The sequence below is a fragment of the Nymphaea colorata genome, chromosome 2 (genome assembly GCF_008831285.2).
Source record: "Nymphaea colorata isolate Beijing-Zhang1983 chromosome 2, ASM883128v2, whole genome shotgun sequence".
In the NCBI taxonomy this organism is placed as follows: Eukaryota; Viridiplantae; Streptophyta; class Magnoliopsida; order Nymphaeales; family Nymphaeaceae; genus Nymphaea; species Nymphaea colorata.
The window spans coordinates 21,196,061-21,214,360 of NC_045139.1; positions in this window are offsets into that span (position 1 = coordinate 21,196,061).

Below are 18,300 nucleotides of genomic sequence, written 5' to 3' on the forward strand. Positions count from 1 at the left end.
AGCAGAAATTCTTTCTTCCATCACGCCAGAAATTATGCTAACGGTGCCAACTCTTCAAGTGTGACTTTTGTCATCTCCTCCACCAAAGATTTTGTTTCTGTATTGATCAGCTCCAAAACTCTTGGAATTGCAAGCCATCGTCGACTGCCTTTCATCTTAAGCATTAACAGTAATGCAACTCTCTAGTTGCACAGGTGATATTTGGAAGGATGTCCAAATTTCGATGGTTTAGTAAAAAGTTGAATTCAACTTTCATTGAGTGTCATCCTGTTTTCTATTTATTTTTATTTTGTAGGAATGTTAGAAAATGTCTTAGTATTGATTTCCCATTTGAAGTTGTGGTAATTCGCACAAGAATTTATCCTTTAATTGATTTCTCAAAATCAATTGATAAAGGGTAAGCTAGTAAAATCACTAATTTTTGAGGGTCAGTTCGGTTTTTTCTGTAAAGTTTATATTTTTCTTATATTTTAAAGTGCCTAAGGTCTAGTTTCAATTTCTGTTTAGATTCTTGGTGACCTGACAGAAGTTGATTATCTTATTTATTTAGGCGAGTCTTAGTTTAATGGGTGTTTAAGAGTTCAATTAACGCATTTTACACATAGTTTAGGATTTTTTTGGTAATTTTATCTGTGTCCCACCATAGTGTTGTGTCCTAACTGTGTCCACGGCATGTCCTGGCCATCTCCCCCGCATGTGATAAGCAGAAGTGTCGCCTTTTAGTGTCCTAATGTGTCATGCATCATATTTATAGTTTCCTTGCGTTTAAAGTGATTTTTCTCAAGCAGTTAGGTGTATTTGTGATTCACTTCGTTCTTGTTTGAAAATTTTATCATCATTAACTTAAAATTTATTGTTATATCTAGAGTCCTACTAAGTATAGTATTGATTTACTTCTGCTTACTTTATAATAGCTTGCACTACTTTGCTTGTGTTACTAAGTTATCTTCTTTCTCTTTTAGGCATCTTTGTGGTTCTTGTTCTAAGTGATCACATTCCATGATCTGGGAGGACTAATAAAGATAAATTACTGAGTTCGTAGTCCATTTTGGAGCAAGACCTAGAATTTTTTTGTTTTCCTTGTAATTAGATTTCAATATGTTGACGTTCGTCATAGTGTGAAACAATAGAAGTTCAGTCCATTTTTCATTTCCTTCACAATAGCCTGTTCCCTGAGTTGGACCCAGTACTCACTACATGTGAGTCCAATTAAAATTATTATTTGGGATGTGGTTTCACTTTGTGTTGCAATGTTTATCATTCTATCTAGCTGTTTTCACATCACCAACTTCTATGCTATACTAATTAAGCCAAACACATCCACTTGTGACATTGGTAAATAATAGAGGTTAAGTTGTTATTATTTATTTCCTCTTATGCCAGCACAGTTTCACATGTGAAAAACGTACACACCATGTTTCTAGTTAAGGTTCAATTTCCACTTCTGATAAAACCCCATAGTTTCGTGCTGGTTTTGAAACAATCCGTTACAAGATATATAAATTAGAAAATGGATAATAAAATAAAAGCTCAAATTCTAAATATATTAGACCAAAAGAGATTTCAAAATAGTACTACGTCCCCTATTTATAATATGCTTTCTTGTTAGCTTGTTGGTTCCTAATGGAAACTAGCAGGCCCTGTACCCTAGGGGGGCAAGGAGGTGGGTGGGAGCTTTAGTGCTTTTCTAGGCAGTAAGATGAAATACTAATGATCCTACTCACCCAGAATGGAGTCTACGACATACTTTTTTTCTTAATCTTTTTTTAATTCATGTCCGATTGACCAACCACCATGTGTTGACAAATTTCCTTAAATTGTTGCATATGCTGAGGATTAGGAACAGCAGCTGAGAAATTTATAGTCAGAGAGGTACTATTTATGCATCAAAAAATTTTAAGGGTCAGTCCACATGTAAATATATAATGAAATGACCATAAAGTTTTGATGTAAAAAAGCAAATTCACGTGGGTTGTTATGGACAATTGCCCCCACCAGCCCATTTATGCCTCTGCCACTGGTTGAGGATAATAAACTAAGGAGAGTGTCCAATGCCGACACTGACGAGAATGAAAAAACACAAAATAGATAACTTTGAAATAGAAAGAAATGAGTGAGGTGCTAATGGAACGACATAAAAGCAATAAAACTTTTTAGTGACGGAACTCATATGTTTAAGGATTATTACGAAAAACAGAACTTGTTTTGAAGATTTGGTTGCCTGTAATTCAGAAAAAATTGGAAAATAAAATAAGGTTAATTCTCATCTATATGAAGCCTTGGTTATAGCATTACCTGCAGGCTGCTGCTGACAAAAGGAGTATTATGTAGTTAACATATGTCTGAAACATTTAAAGAATGGATGCAAATAAACAGCTTCTGACCAGTACGTACTCGATAGCATTATAAACCTTACAGGAACGTTAATGCTTTCCAGTGTTGCTCAATAAGCAGCAGTAGGAGATCACCAATATGCCGGTTTGGAGTGGGGAAAAGTAAAAAGAAAGGATTGTTTTGGCCTACACAGTGGGAACATTTTGCATCTGATTCCAAGGAGTCAGAACTTAAGGCTTTCATGCTGGAGAAGGTGATGAGTTTTATCTTCATGAGCGGTTATAAGCATAATTTGGGACAGATGTACTTAACCCTTATGTTGCCAAATAAGAAACAAGAAAATGAGATAGTGTGTTGGATCTGGTATGGGCATTTTGACATATTTTAATTTCCAGTACAAAATCTGGTTCCGGACTAGTAATGTCAATGGTTCTTATATCATCTGCTATTCCGTTTGGATTTGCATCTGATTTTGTCAGATTTGGTAAGAACATCAAACCTGGTTGGAACAATTAAAATTTTATTTGGTGTAAGACTTTTTATACCGCAAATGCCCAATTCCCAAGGATGTCCAGGAAAATCACATGTGTAACCACTCAAACTCAATTTTATATTTTGTGCAGCCACTTCCAAATCTTTATCTGAGTGCAAAGTCTATGCGCCGTAAATGGGATGATCTGTCTTGCCAACCCCTTCATATCAGTTTAGGCATTGTATCCATGGTAACTCCCGATCAGTTTGAATTTAAACCGGCTCAAGTCAGCTTATATAATCAAATTCTATGCATTTCCACTAGCATAAGTGACATTTGCTTGAAATCCGGCTAGTAGGACCTTTATATGGCTCTTGCTTATGAAATTACACACTGAATCCGTACCCAATCTGTAAATGGACTCACCACTTGTACATAGCTAACAGATTCAAAGGGAACATTGCAAGGCATCTGATCGAAACAAATTGCAAGGTTCAGATGAGAAGTGGCCGAAACAAGGTGGTTTTTATGTTCCTATTTCACCCTTCCTTAAAAATTCTCCCTCTATATCAATCAGACTTGTGTTCGGCCACTTCATCTAATGCGACAAAAAAGTTGCTTATTATTGATGCGAGAAAAGTTCAAAGTTAATAAAAGTTGAACATATATTGATGCTAAGTGCCAAGCGTCAGATGTCGTCGACATATACTGATGTCTAAGCATGTGTCAATGGTTGTCAACACTTCACCAATGCTAAAAAAAAAGACAGTAAAGTTAAACATAGACTAACACGAAGTGAAAAACATCAGATGTCTTCGACATATATTGTCATCTACCTGACGAGGCAGTAGTTGTCAACACTTTACTGACGCTCTATGCTTAGTGCCACAAAAACACGTTAATTGAGTTTCTGTTCGCTTTTAATACGGTGACGTTTTGAACGTATCATCAGTGCAGGTCTTTGGATATTGCAATTTCCTCTAATGATCCTTCAGCATCACTAATAGCCGTGAGCATATCTGACGTTCATTTGAGCGTCAATGAAGGTTTTCCTTTATCACGCCCACCTATTTCCCTCTTTTCTACTGTTTTCCTCTGTTATTTCCCTCTTTTCTCCTTTTTCCCTCCTACCTTTCATCCATCCTCTTCCTGTGAACCCTTGCTACCAACGGCACCTCATCAACGCCCACGTCCATCGGCAACAACTACACCTCACGGGTAGCCACATCTATCGGCAGCAACTACATCTCACAAACGGCCACATCTATGGACAGCAAGTGCACCTCACCAATGGCAACAAGAATTTCTGCCATTCTCCACCACGTTGCTCTAGTGTTCCAGTATGCAATCACTATGCATCTCCATCCTCTTTGATTCCCTCCAGAAAGAGTCTGATGTAATTTTAGCTGCCATCTTTTGGTTTCTAATTGATTAAATAGCACAACAATCAAATTATTTTATATTTTATGTTTTACTTTGAGTGCTCAAGCTCTGGATTCAAGCAACAAGTTGTTCTGGATTCTTTGTCTAGAAAACCTAAGTTGGCTGACGAAAGTTAGGTACGCTTGGTCATCCTTTTTTACTATAAGTGCAACGAGCGTCTTTCTTATTACTAGCGCAATGGCCATATTTTTTACGATTAGTGTGTTTGCTGGATATGTGTTAAGAACATTAAGCAGATTTTAGGCTTCAGCAGCGGGCTGGTCGTTAAAAAGCATTGAAAAGTCCAGCATGCTTGCATAAATTTTTTATTTCACAATGAAACTAATCCTTTCATATGGTTCACAACTGGTCATGCTTCAAGTCCAGCCTTCTTCCTTCCCTCTCTCTCTCTCAAAAACCTGAAAGACTTGATAGAGAAAGCCTTGAGGTGAAATGCGAGTACCTAAATACTCAATAGGGGAGGAGGTGGAAGAGAGAGAGAGAGAGAGATGGCCCCTTGGCCCTATTTTTCAAGCTCTTCTTGTCAAATTTTGGGTGTATAGATTTCTAACTAATTCAAAAGAAGAAATGGGTTCTTATAACATTCACACACACATAGACAAATGCACCAAAATGCTTTTTAGGTCTTGGGTGATAAACAATTTGGCCTCTAAGAAACATGAATGAAAATGGTACCATTGTGTACTCCAAGAGTGATGAGTCTGCTCCTTCTTCTTTTAATTAACTTTTTGTTGTGATTTACACTGCTGGTCAAACTTCAAAAGCAACACTTGTGTTGGCCCTTTGGATTGTTTGGCATATTGCGAGCACCAAAAAGTCTCGTTCTTGTGAGGTCTTTCTTTTTCTCATTGGAATTTGACCAACATTCAAAGGTCTCTCACTCAACCCAGCTACTCGATGACTGATGAACTTCACTCATTAGTTTGGCTGTACAAAGAAAAGAAACAAACATGTCATATATATAACGAAAGGCTGTGCCTCGGTGCTAAGTCATGAACCTTTGCCGATACGATTGGACCTTCCTTCTGTTATGAAATTAATGAACCTAAGGTCTAAGATCAACCATGTTCCTTTCATCAAAATCACAACTTCTGAGATTTCAAAACATACTTCTTGTTCCCTAAACCCTAGACTTGGCAAGAGCACATGCAATTCAATACCACTGACCTCAACTTGAGATCTATTATATATATATATATATATATATAAGAAAATTTGAGGTGACATTTACATATCTCCCATGCCAGTTCAGCAGTTTCGTGGGCTTTCTCCTTCTCCTTATGTCACACCCAGACTTTTTACCCTTTTTTTTTTTCTTTCAACATAACAAGTCGATCTGTGATGACAAAACAATCAAAATAATAGTGGGGAAAATAATTCATTTATGTATCAAAATCAGTTCATACAAAATGACTTCACATTTATCATTGAAACTCATGACACCTCAAAACAAAGCGTCGATGTTTAAACAAAAACAAGACATTAATGAATGATGCGTCGGCACGACCATATACCCCAAATCTCTCCAGTAATATGTGAGTTGAGCCATCTGACCAATCTGCTACCCCAAGTCTACCAAAACAAAACCTTTAAAAAAAAAGAAGAAGAAAGAAACAGCAGAAGCCAGAGCATTCACAGTATGATGACAAACCAGATAAATCCATAGCCATCTATGGTAAGGGCCCAAATCTAGAGTCCAACATATAAAAAAACGTACACTATGATATCATGATGCATACATGCATTCGCATAACTTGTCATGGTAGTCTCTTACATATTTCACATATGTAGGGGTTACTCAATAGCCACAATCAACACACTTATGAGTCACATTCAATTTGTTCATATTCACTTTATTCATATTTATTTCATTTACATTCATTTCGGTAATTGACAGCTTCTATGAGTGCAAAAGACAGGTGCATGCACACTACCAATGACCTATAGTCGGTAGACAACTCCCATTGTGGCTTGAAACAATATGGATCCGTACACGCTATACTACTAGAGCAATCCACTAAGGATATATAAATTCCAAGGGGAGTTGCTCAGCCTTCCTTAGGACACCTAAGTTGGCAAGGTGGGAGACTAACACTGTAAGTACAACATAAAATGAAGTCCTAAGTAGTTATAATTTCTAGCATGCATATGCCATTGTGTAACATTTTAAAAACAACCAATTAATCTCACAACCAATCAATCTTACACATATATTCGTAAGTTAAAAAATATGTCATATCACACATCATTCAAACAAAGCACATTCATATGATCCAACGATCTTGAAAGCCCACACTCTGGAATGCAACATTTTACCCATAGTTGATCCCAGGTAGGAATTTGCCTAGATTACTGCCATACTTATCACGTGTCTCTACAATACTACAATCTTGTTAAGCTTTGGATCTTGTCGCTCAGGGTCTGTTCGGTGTATCTAGCCCACTTGAAAAAACTCAAAGCAATAAGTTTTCTATCCACCTCGCTCTAAAATTATATTTAGGTAAAGAATATAACAATCCAGTCGAAAGTTATTAACTCAAGAGGGTGCTGAAAGGTTGAATCAGCTAATAGAACTCTTCTTCAAGTTTTTTCCATACTTATGTGGTCATGACCAACCGATCTAAACTCCAAGTCTCACATGCATCCCAACAGTTGTATACTTCTCAACTCGTCTTCTTAGTCAAAGGTTCGAATAGAAATTACTGGTATTGTTTCTATAAGATAATTTACACCATGCCACCGACAAGGTGAGTCACCAAGTGATGACAAATATATTTATCTTCATGTTCTATACTCTATATGGTCCCATACCTAACCGCCGTATACTTTCAAGAGTTTTAGCCCAAATTTAACATCAAGTACGACCTACTCCAACACAATCGAGTACAAGTAGCCCCTCATTCTACTAATCACAGTTTGCACTACTCACTTATTGGCCTAACTAGACCACGGTGCCATGCATTTGAGGTCACTAGGTATGAATCTTTTCAATTATCTTGCTAAGAGCAATATCAATTAATCGAACACCCAGTTCCAAACTACTAACACCCAGATTGAGGCATCACACTTGCATTTATGCTTTTAAACATTCAGTGATGATGCTACTAATTCACTAGTAAGAGTATAAAATTGAACAAATCAACAAAATAAGAACATTTCTTTCATACACTAGTGTATGTCTGCACCCTAAAAATTTATATGTTTTGTCTTCTCTTCAAACCATAAATCATGAAAGTCAATACAATTGCTCCCTTTCCATCATGAAAATCTTACAAAATATAGCATGTACAATGCCCCCTAGAGCAGTCCTAAGCCTTCCCTAATGTAATAAAATCTCCATCATGCTCCTTAAATCATTCAATCTTGAACCTAGCATGCTAAAAAGGTAATTAATTTATTCACTTATGAAAAAATACAACCAAAATAAGCTCGATTAGGCATTGTTCACCCTCTTATAGAGTCCTAGCTGCTATAGTCGTCTTCGGCAACCACCCCAAATGCTCGACTAGTCACCAAACACTCAGGGCTATCCGTTGTCATCACCACCAACACCCCTTATTTTCTGGTAATAGGGGATAGAATATATTCCCTAAGCTGCAAACCAATCCAACCGGCACTAAAGAAAGCAAGAATGAGCAAAAGAGAGTAAGAGAGAGAGAGGGAGAGAGAGAAATCTAACAAGGGGAAGAGAGCATTCGGTTGAGAGGGAGAGGCCAGGACAGAGAGATGACTCGGCTAAGGGAGTAGGCAAGAGAGAGATTGTGCAGACGAGAGAGTGTGTGTGAGCAAAGAAGGAGAGAGCCTGAGACAGAAGGACCAGAAGAGAGAGCATGTGAGTGCAGATGAGAGAAAGCTGATAGGAGAGAGAAGAGAGAGGTCGGGTGAGAAGGAGAGTGTGCAAGAGAGAGTAGAAAATGAGGGAGAGAGAAAAATAGAGAGAACCAAAGGGAAAGGGTGAAGGAGCTTGCGACAAAGAGAAACCTAGAGAGAGGGCGAGGGAAAAGCAAATGAGAGGAGGAGAGCAGATAGAGAAATTGAGGGAATGAGAGAGAGAGAAGAGGCATTAGCTTCTTTTTTTTCCCCTCTGCCTCCTGCTTCTTCTGCTCTTCTTCCTCAACCTCTTCTTCTTCGTCCTTCCTCACTTCTACCTCCTCTTCTTTACACTCCTTCCTCAATTTCTTCTTCCTCCACTCAACCTGTGATGACAAGGAGAAACCCTTAGTTGTCGAGCTTCCCTCAGGTCGCATGAGTGAGGTGGGTTAGACCTGGGCCCTCTCCCAGATCGACCCACTACCTCACACAAAAACGCTAGGTGTTACACCTTATGCTTTTTACTAGTTTGCATCTTCCATACATGCCATACAAGGAAGTGAAAACAGATCTTACTTCAACCTTGTCTAAAGCCTTGTTTTTCTGTTTTTTCTCATGCCACCATCTCAAAGCTTCATCCAACGTTTTGTCAATGCAACACAAGTTTCCATCATTCATCAGTGCTGGTTATGTGTTTGGGCTCGAGCATGTTCAAGTGCAGGAAATAGATGGTATAAGAAAGCATAATCAGATTAGTTTTGTTCATTAAACTCATGGACTTTGACTTGCTTGTAGTTTAAAGCTCCCAAAATACGAGGACTTTCTAAGAAGTCATTTTTGCTCACTTCTTATAGCTACAGATACTTGTTCTGTTCATTTAATGAAGTTAGTAGTAGAACATGAATCTAATGGGCAAGATCACCATGTACATATGCATATACTTAAGTCTGTATATATGCACTTTTATATGTATGTATTTATGTATTTATGTATACTTCCTATCTTAGACTCAGTTTCATTTATATAATACGAATTAAACTTATTGAACAAAATTGACAATTTAGATCAAAGAAGAATACATTATAGAATATCAAAGTTGGATTAAGAAGAGAAAAAACATTGTTGAATTCTTATCAGAGCTCAATAAATTCATCGGCTTTGCTAGTGCGAATAATGCTATAGTATATAGAATAATGAGGTGTCCTTACATGAAACGCAAAAATGCGACATCCCAATTCATGAAAGAAGCACTCGACCATATCATGTACAATGGATTTATGCAAACATATATTTGTTGGTATTATCATGGAGAATCAATTAGGCCACCTGTCACTGGAACTAACCACTCATCTGATGACGAAGTTGAAAACATGCAAGGATTGATTTTAGATGTTTTTAGCCTACATATACATGCAATTTCTTTTGAGAGGCCTACTTGCAGTGGTAATGAAGAGGGTTTGAATGTTGACTTGTTTGAAAGATTAAGCAAAGTTATCGAAGAACAACTCTATCCAGGGTGCATTCAATTTATAAAACTAATCTTCTTGATTTGCTTATTGCATATGAAGACTTTAAACGGAGGGAGTAACAAAAGCTTTATTATGTTACTTGAATTACTGCAAGAAGTTTTTTCTATAGGTGTCTAGTTACTGAAGATTGTTTATGAAGCTAAAAAAAATATTGCAAACTTGGGTTTGACTATGAGAAGATCGATCTTTGCCTGAATAACTACACATTATGTAGGAACTATTCTACAATAAAAGATATATATGATACGTAGTGTGTCATAATGAAAAGAAAACAACATCAATCACACAACAAGAAAATGAGTAAGTGAAGAGGGCAATTGTGAAGACCATGTGTTACTTTCCTATTGCTACATGATTGAAGATACTTTTCATAATGCATGAGATTGCACAACAAATGACATGGCATAGAGACGAACAAATTAAGGGTGGAGAGCTCAGAGACCCAGCATATGGTGTTGCATGGAAAAGTTTTGATAAAATGCACATGTCATTTGTTGGATATATGATTGGGTTTAGCAAGTGAAAGTTTTAATAGATTTGGAACATTGAGTTCAACTTATAGTATATGGTATGTTGTAGTGGTAGAATACAATATGCCACCTTGGATGTGCATGAAACAATCTTATATGTTATTGTCACAAATCATTTCTAGACCAACAGCTCCAAGCACACATGAGATGGATGTTTGCATGCAGCTGCTTGTAGATGAATTGAATATGTTATGGACCGATGGGATACAAACCCTTGATGTTTGTAAAAGGAAATATTTTCAATGACATACAGATTCACTGATACATGATTTGCCAAGTTATTCATACTTGTCATGATGGAGTATAAAGAAAATGTTAGCATGCTCAAACTATCAAAAACATACACATTCTTTAAGGTGAAAGCATGGGAAAACATGTGTTATATGGGCATCATCGTAGGCTGTCGATGAATCATAGATTTTGAAAGAATAGGCATCCCTTTGACAATATAGAAATGAAGCCAACACTCATGTTTCTTTCTGGGTTTGACGTTTTGCATGAGTTGGCATTGACAGATCATATTATGGGAAAGGTAGGTACATTGAGTGAACATTTGTTGTATAATTAGAAGAAAAAGTATCTTCTTTAAATTGCCATAAATGAAATATGACATGTTACATCACAATTTAGATGCTATGCACATTGAGAAAAATGTTTGTTATAATATCATTGGTACATTATTGAATATGAGCCACATGTCAAAAGATCATATGAATGTTCAATTAGACATAAAAGAAATAATGTAAGACTATCACCTCATTCACATCAGCAATATAATTTAGATATATGGATATTGTTTACTGCTTGTTGTGGTATGCAAAGGAAAGAGAAATATGTCTTTTACAAAGTTTTAAAGAATTTGAATGTTTCAGATGACTATTCAACTAATATCTCACAAAAGACGTAGTTAAAGGGGCAAGAAATTACAAATTTTAAAAGTCACGATTGTCTTCTCCAACAATTTAATCTTTTATCATTGTGCATGTCATCACCAAAGAAAGTTAGCATCGTGTTAGTCAAATTTTGTGAGTTTTTCAGAAAGTTATGTACAAAAGCCATAACTAATAATGACCTGCAACAAAAAGAAAAACAAATTGCACTGACATCATGGTGCACTTAACAATTCATTTAGTACATAAAGTTTGTCTTGGTAGACGAGTGCAATATTGTTGGATATATCCGATTGAGAGTTTGTAAGCTATTGGTACTTTCCTTACATTTTATTATACATAGCTCCATAATTTTGATATTCCTCTTCTTTTGTCTGATTTGTTAGGTACTTATTGAGATTAAAAGGTTATCTACGCAATAGAAGCTAACTTTAAGGAAGAAGGTTATTTGGCGGATGAATGTTTGACATTGTGCAATCTTCTTTTGGGGATATAGAAACCATATTTAATCTACCAAAAAGAAATAAAAAAGTGGTTGATAATCCAGAGAATGAATTAAGTGTGGTTTGAGTGGGTCGACTATTGCGTGTAGCTGAGGTGATATCCATGGGCACCTTAACTCATCAATAGTGCACAATTATATATTACTTAATCACAAAAAAAGAAGAACCATATATTTAGTAAGAATATGGGCTAAAGCATGTAAATGTTATGTTTTTGTGTTAGTTAAGACAAGGCCTAAAAATGAGTACGATATTCTGGGGACAAAGGTTTGTCGAAAATTATAATGATTATGATATAGATGTCCACAATTCAGTAAGTACTGATGTTGACAATGTTGATGATTATATGTGTTGGGTTAGGGAGAATCTGCAAAAGACTATGGTTAATTATCTCATGAGCATTGACTAGAATGATATAGTTTGTTACTTTATTTGCACGTGCACTAAGCATTTTTCTTGTCTATTATATGTAACAACAAGTTGCAATTGTTTATCTCCCACATTATTCATTTGCTTCATTACATCTATGTTTATAATCAAATTCTGGAGCTCTAACATTGTGTCTAAGAATTCATTTGTTTTTGGATAGCTAATCGTTGGCAAGTTCATTCATCTTCTAGTAGCACACTTGACAATATTAATTAAGGTACTTCTCTGAGTATCATTTGAATTGCTTTGATGTCATCTACTTTAGTTAACTATTGAATTGTTTTTTGTTGTCTTTTCCGATCAACAACTTTGTGCAGCACCCACAAGATGAAACACTCATGAAGCGACAGTGAGAACTACTCACTGCAAAGTTAAAGCCATGTGAAAGGCACAAGCTTTATGTCTACTCAAAATGTCAACCAATAAGCCAAAAAACACTATGGCTTAGTACATTCATTGTAACATTGGCTCAAGATCCAACACAAACACCACTGACTTTTCATAGTTGGAAAGAATTGCCCACCTCATATAAGGATGATTTGTGAGCATGTGTGCAGGCAAAGACTTTGCTTTCAGTATGCTTATACATTATTATTGTTGTAACTAGTTGGTATTGATTATTTAACATGTGTCATGCTTATTGTTCAATGTAAAAAAATTTCAAAATCCAAGATGAGAAAAAGGGGCACATGAAGGTGTGAGTATTGACAGAATACTGTCACCTTTTTTTAAATTAGTGATATGATCTTAGGTTTAAGAAATTTCACATGGATGAATTGTGTTGGGCTCACTGTGCGTATGACATTCCAAATGATTAGTAGCAATCAACCATAAGCCATTTTGCAGAACCCAAGTCCAAGGTATTGTTTTTATATTACAAAAGTGTTGCCATGTTTGCATATATGTGTTTTTTCATATATGTGTTCATTTTCATATTTCATTGCGAAAAGGAACATTAACAATATTTGGTTTTTGCATAAAATTAGCTAAGTAACTACTAAAGTGTGTGCATAATAGAAGACCAACACGCTACATGTACAAAGAGCCTCATGCGATTCAAGGCCCATACTGCAAGTTATGCATTATAAGTATTGATTATTTTATATGTTAAATGAATGATATGTTTATAACAACTCTCTTTTATAGTTTAGAAAAGATGGACCAGAGTCTTCATGATGAAGTTTTCATTGCCACTCGAAGCAGCCAAAATCAGAATTATTCTAGACTAATGAAGTCATTGTAAGTGATTTACCTTTTTTATATTCTTTGCTACTTCTGTGTATGTATACATATTATGTTTTTATTGTTTGTTAGGAACAACTCAAGGAAAAGATGACTATCTTGTTTGAAGAAGCAAATGAACAACTTGGAACGGGTGATGTGCTTTCTCGAGTAATTTTAGAGGATAAATATGGGAGAGTCCACACGATGCAGTTTGGTGGTGAGTGCTTCACAATTTTTTGATGATGGTCCAAGCATAGCTGAGATTCTCCAACTTGATGAACAACTGACAGACAAAATTTGTTCTAGAAAGAAAATCGTGGAGAAGGGTGAAGAGATGACGACTTTGAAGTTTCAATGACAACAAATCTTGAATGATGCAGCATTAGCTTCATTCAATTAAGTCATACAAAATTTACATGCGCAAGTTTTTTATTCTATTACATGTTTTAATTTTGTGACATATCTTTCTTTGTATGCAGGTTTGAACACCTGTTGATTTGACCAGTGTGTACTGGTATTTTTCTTTTTTTATTTTTTACTATGAAAAACAAAATGTAAAACTAAACTATCACACGTATTGTAAATTTGTTGTGTGCACTCATACAGTGTCTTTCACTAGACAACCATCTTTTTAGTGTCGATCGTTTCGAACATATAATTGATTAGGAATGAACTCTTGCATTGTTGTTTATGTTACTTTTCTTTTAAGTTGAACTCTATTTTGCTATGTTTTCAATGAATTTTGCTTCTCTATATTATTGTGAAAGTGTTTGTATGCAAATTCTAGTTCCACAATAGGTGGCTTTCATGAGGTTGTTTTTGGTCATGCAATGCAAGTTGTTACAAACAATATTTTGGTCATGGTGACAAGCATGTAGCAACTTGTATACTCATTTTTACATGTAGCAACTTCTATACTATAAGCCTTTTGTGACCGAAATTATTAAACAAGGCACTTATGCAACTCATTTCTTCTTATGCAGGCTTTGAATGCTAGATCAAGGGCATGTTAATGTAGAAACTGGATTGCACTAGTACAACTACGAGGTTTATTCTCAGGCTACCACATCTTTTTTATATATTATTTTCCTTATGACTTTCTAGCCATCAAAATGATGTGCGTCTATTATAGTATTGTGGGCAACATTTGGCGCTTCCTTGCTCAATGGCACCACTCCAATGCAACCTCCAAATATAGTGTGGCTCTCCTACATGCAGCTGAACCTTTTGGCCTTCCCAATTAATGTATATGTTTGATCCAACCAGTGAATGCTTGTTGTTCAATCATTGGATGTATGTGCATGGATACTTTATTGTGGAAGAACTTGTAGATCACGTTTCCTTTACTTGTCTGAGTGTATTAATGTCAGTTTACCAATTTGACACTCTTTTATATGTATCTAACATTGGAATTATGTAACATAAAATAAATTAATAAAAGATTAAAACAAACATTTATTGTTGCTAAGAAGACATTAGTACAAAATGAACATGTTCAGACGAAGTTAATGACAGTAAAAAATGATTTACTAACACAAGAATGGTGTCAATATAAGCTCACGCCATGTGATTTTTTAACGAAAGTAAATGTTAGAATAAATGTTTTTACATACCATTTGACTGGATTTCTTAATGTGAAAATGTAAGTAATATTATCCAATTTTTTGATGTACAATGATATGTCAGTAAAGGTTTCAGCTACAATGTCTCTACTAGTCCATGATTTCACCTAAGACATGGCATCATAAAAAAAATTTACTAACCTATTTCAGATTAAAATTGATGATTATGCATTGTCATTAAAACCTGATTTTTTTTCTAATGTGACAATGCACATGTTTAGTAAGAGAGAGAGAAAACACTTTTAACATCATTCATAGGCTACTATCTACATCCATGGAAAAGGACTCAATGTTCTCTCATTCAACCAAATTCTCAAGAGATGATTTTTAACTCCCCACAAGTTACATGGCATAATAACTGATTTCTTCTCAACTTTATCACAATGGGCAAGATTATTTTCTTTAATCAAGTTATCATCTATCTCACTGATATCATGTGATGTTGTTTTGGAATGAGATGCCATCTTAGGTAGAGAGAGATTCTGGTCGACTTTGGAAAATTGAGTGTTATCTCAAGCATCATCTAAATTATTGTCTTCTCTTTTAGATCCAGATATTTCTTGAATACCTATCCCCTCCCAACATAGGGATACACCAAAAAAGAACCTAAAGTTTGGATTCATGACCTTCAAATCATTGAATAGGGAGAGGCTTAGTGACAATATCAGCCAATTGGTTGGATGAGAAAATGTGCCAAACTAGAAGTTCCCTTAAGTTGTACTTTCATAGACAAAAGCAAATATTTGTCTCAATATGTTTGTTATGCTAACGAAACATAAGATGAGTAGACATTGTATCTGGGGATATCAAACAAAGAAACATTGTTTAATATGGGGTCTTATTGTCTCAATATATGATTTCTATTCAGACCATAGTATAGGAAACTAAAATAAGACGTAATTTGTTGAGAAGATATTAAATCCAAATAAACTTGGCAATAGTGTTGGAGATAGCTTGATATTATGCCTTAGAATTGTATCTGGCAATGGTAGTTTGCTTCTTTGGAATTCAGGATAATAGATTAGGTCCAAGAAAGAATAATCATCCAAATTGTCTACCGAGCCAGCATCACTATATGCTTGTAATCAAAAACTTGTGGATGACTTGATATGAAGCCCATAGCAAATGGTGTTCTTCAGATATCGAAGAATGTGTTTGATAGCCTGCCAATATTTCACTACTGGATTTTGTATAAATTAACTATACCTATGAATAACAAAAGACAAATTGGGTCAAGTGATAGTAGCATATTGCAATGCCCCCAATGATTTGACAATATAAGGATGCATCATGAAATAAGTTGCCTATGCTTGCCTGAAGAGACCTAGTACATGACATAGGTGTTCTGATAGGCTTAGCTCCTATCATGTTTGCTTGATTTAAGATATATAGAAAGAGCATATGTTGAGATAATAAGACCCCACTAGAAGATGGCATGATAGATATTCCCAAAAATAATGGAGAGGTCCAAGGTCCTTATTTAACCCATGATGAAGCTTGTCAATTACCTATTTCGCTGCAAAAGAAGATGAGCCAATGATGATAATGTCATCAACATAAACTAAAATATACATAGTATGAGAATGTTGATGGAGAATACAAAGCAATATGTTAATTGTGGAACTTTTGAATCTAAGTTTATTGTATCAGGCTTGAGGAGCTGGTTTTAATCCATAAGAGAGCCTTATGAAACCGATACTCATAGTGAGGAAAGTCTTTGCTTTCACATCCTTGTGGTTTGCTTATTTAGTCCAACACTCCCACAAGGAAATGCATTACTACTATCTAACTGTTGAAACTCCTACAGGCTGCTAATGTTAATAGAGAGAACAGTTCTAATTTGTGGGCTTTATAATAGGACTAAAGATATTATGATAATTGACTTCTCCTTCTTGACTATGTCTTTCATGTGTTAAGGACACTTTGTAGTGCTCAATACGTCCATCTGCTTTATGTTTGAGTTTAAAAGCTTTTTTGCACCAAATAACATGTTACACTGTTTGTGGTGGTTCAAGCACCCAAGTGTTATTCTAACATAGTGCATTTATCTCAACATCCATAGCCTGATGGCAGTATGAGCTTTGGCTGGCATGTTTGAAATTTAAAGCCTCTTGGTCAACTAAGAGATTAGACACATTACATAAGGGATCAGATGGGCCGTGGCGATATAGATTTTTAGAATTATGGTGCTATCTTTGAACCAAGTAGTCATGTAATGTGCTCTAAGAACGAGAGCAAGAGATGGATCTAGTGATGTAAGGTAGTTGGACTGATAGGGGAATGGTGACTTGATTCAATTGGTAGCATGGAAAGAGATGATGGTGACATGGATTGTTAAGCGAGCTTTTTGGTGAAGATTTTGTTAAGGTGGAAGTTTGAAAGGAAATCATGATTCATCAAAGATTACATTTCTAGACATAATAATTTTACATATTTAATAAATCAAGACTAATGTAACCTTTGTGCTTAGGATTAATTCCTAAGAAAACATGAATAGAAAATTTGAAATCCAAGTTATGGTCTTTATAGGTCTGGTAGTAAAAACAAATGCAGCGAAAATCCTAGAGAAAAGTGTAATTTAGCCTCTCATTGGAAATTATCTCATAAGTAGATGTTTACCGATGGACAACCTAGGATATTTGATTCATTAAATAAATAGTAGTATTGAATACGAAACTCAAATATTTGGCCAAAACACCTGACGAATCTATAAGACTTTATTTCATGTGAATACAAGCATGAAATGCATTGAGAAATTTCATGCTTTTTAAAATATGAGTCTAAAACTTTATACTCACCTCCTCCATCACTTTAAATGTATTTGAATTTTCTTTCAAAAGTATTTTCAACTCTATTTTTGAAAATTTTAAAACTTCAAAGGCATCTAATTATGGGTGAGTATATAAATAAACGTATAATAAGAATATGCATCAACAAAAGCAATAAAATATCTATAAGACTAACAACGAGAAATGGTCCCCAAACATTGGAGTATATCAACTCTAGGGCTTCAAAAACAAGTCATGATAAAACCATGAGAGAGAGACTTATGACTTTGGCCCTACAGACAACCAACACAAACTTTATTTAAGTTCGATTTTTTGGAAACAAGGCAACTCAAATCTAGTAACAACTTGCTAGATGGTTTTGAATATAGGCTGACCAAAACGTTGATGCTATCATTCAAAAATCAACCTCTTTCCAACACAAGCTTCTTTATTTTGCTGTTGAAATTGAATCTGATATAGACCATTATGACTATGCTCACGAACAATCTCAATGTCAATTTTTTAATCTTTCACATAGAATGTTAGCATTGAACTCAAGGAAAACTTCATTATCCTTAGCAAATTTGCTAATAGATAGTCAAAATTTACTGACAATGGGGACATGCAACATATCTTTCGGCATAACTCTAGAGTGACATAGGTGGAATTCAAAGATGCCAACATTAGAAATCAACAAACCAGAACCACTATCAGTGTGCATATTATCCTTTGATATGGAGCATGTA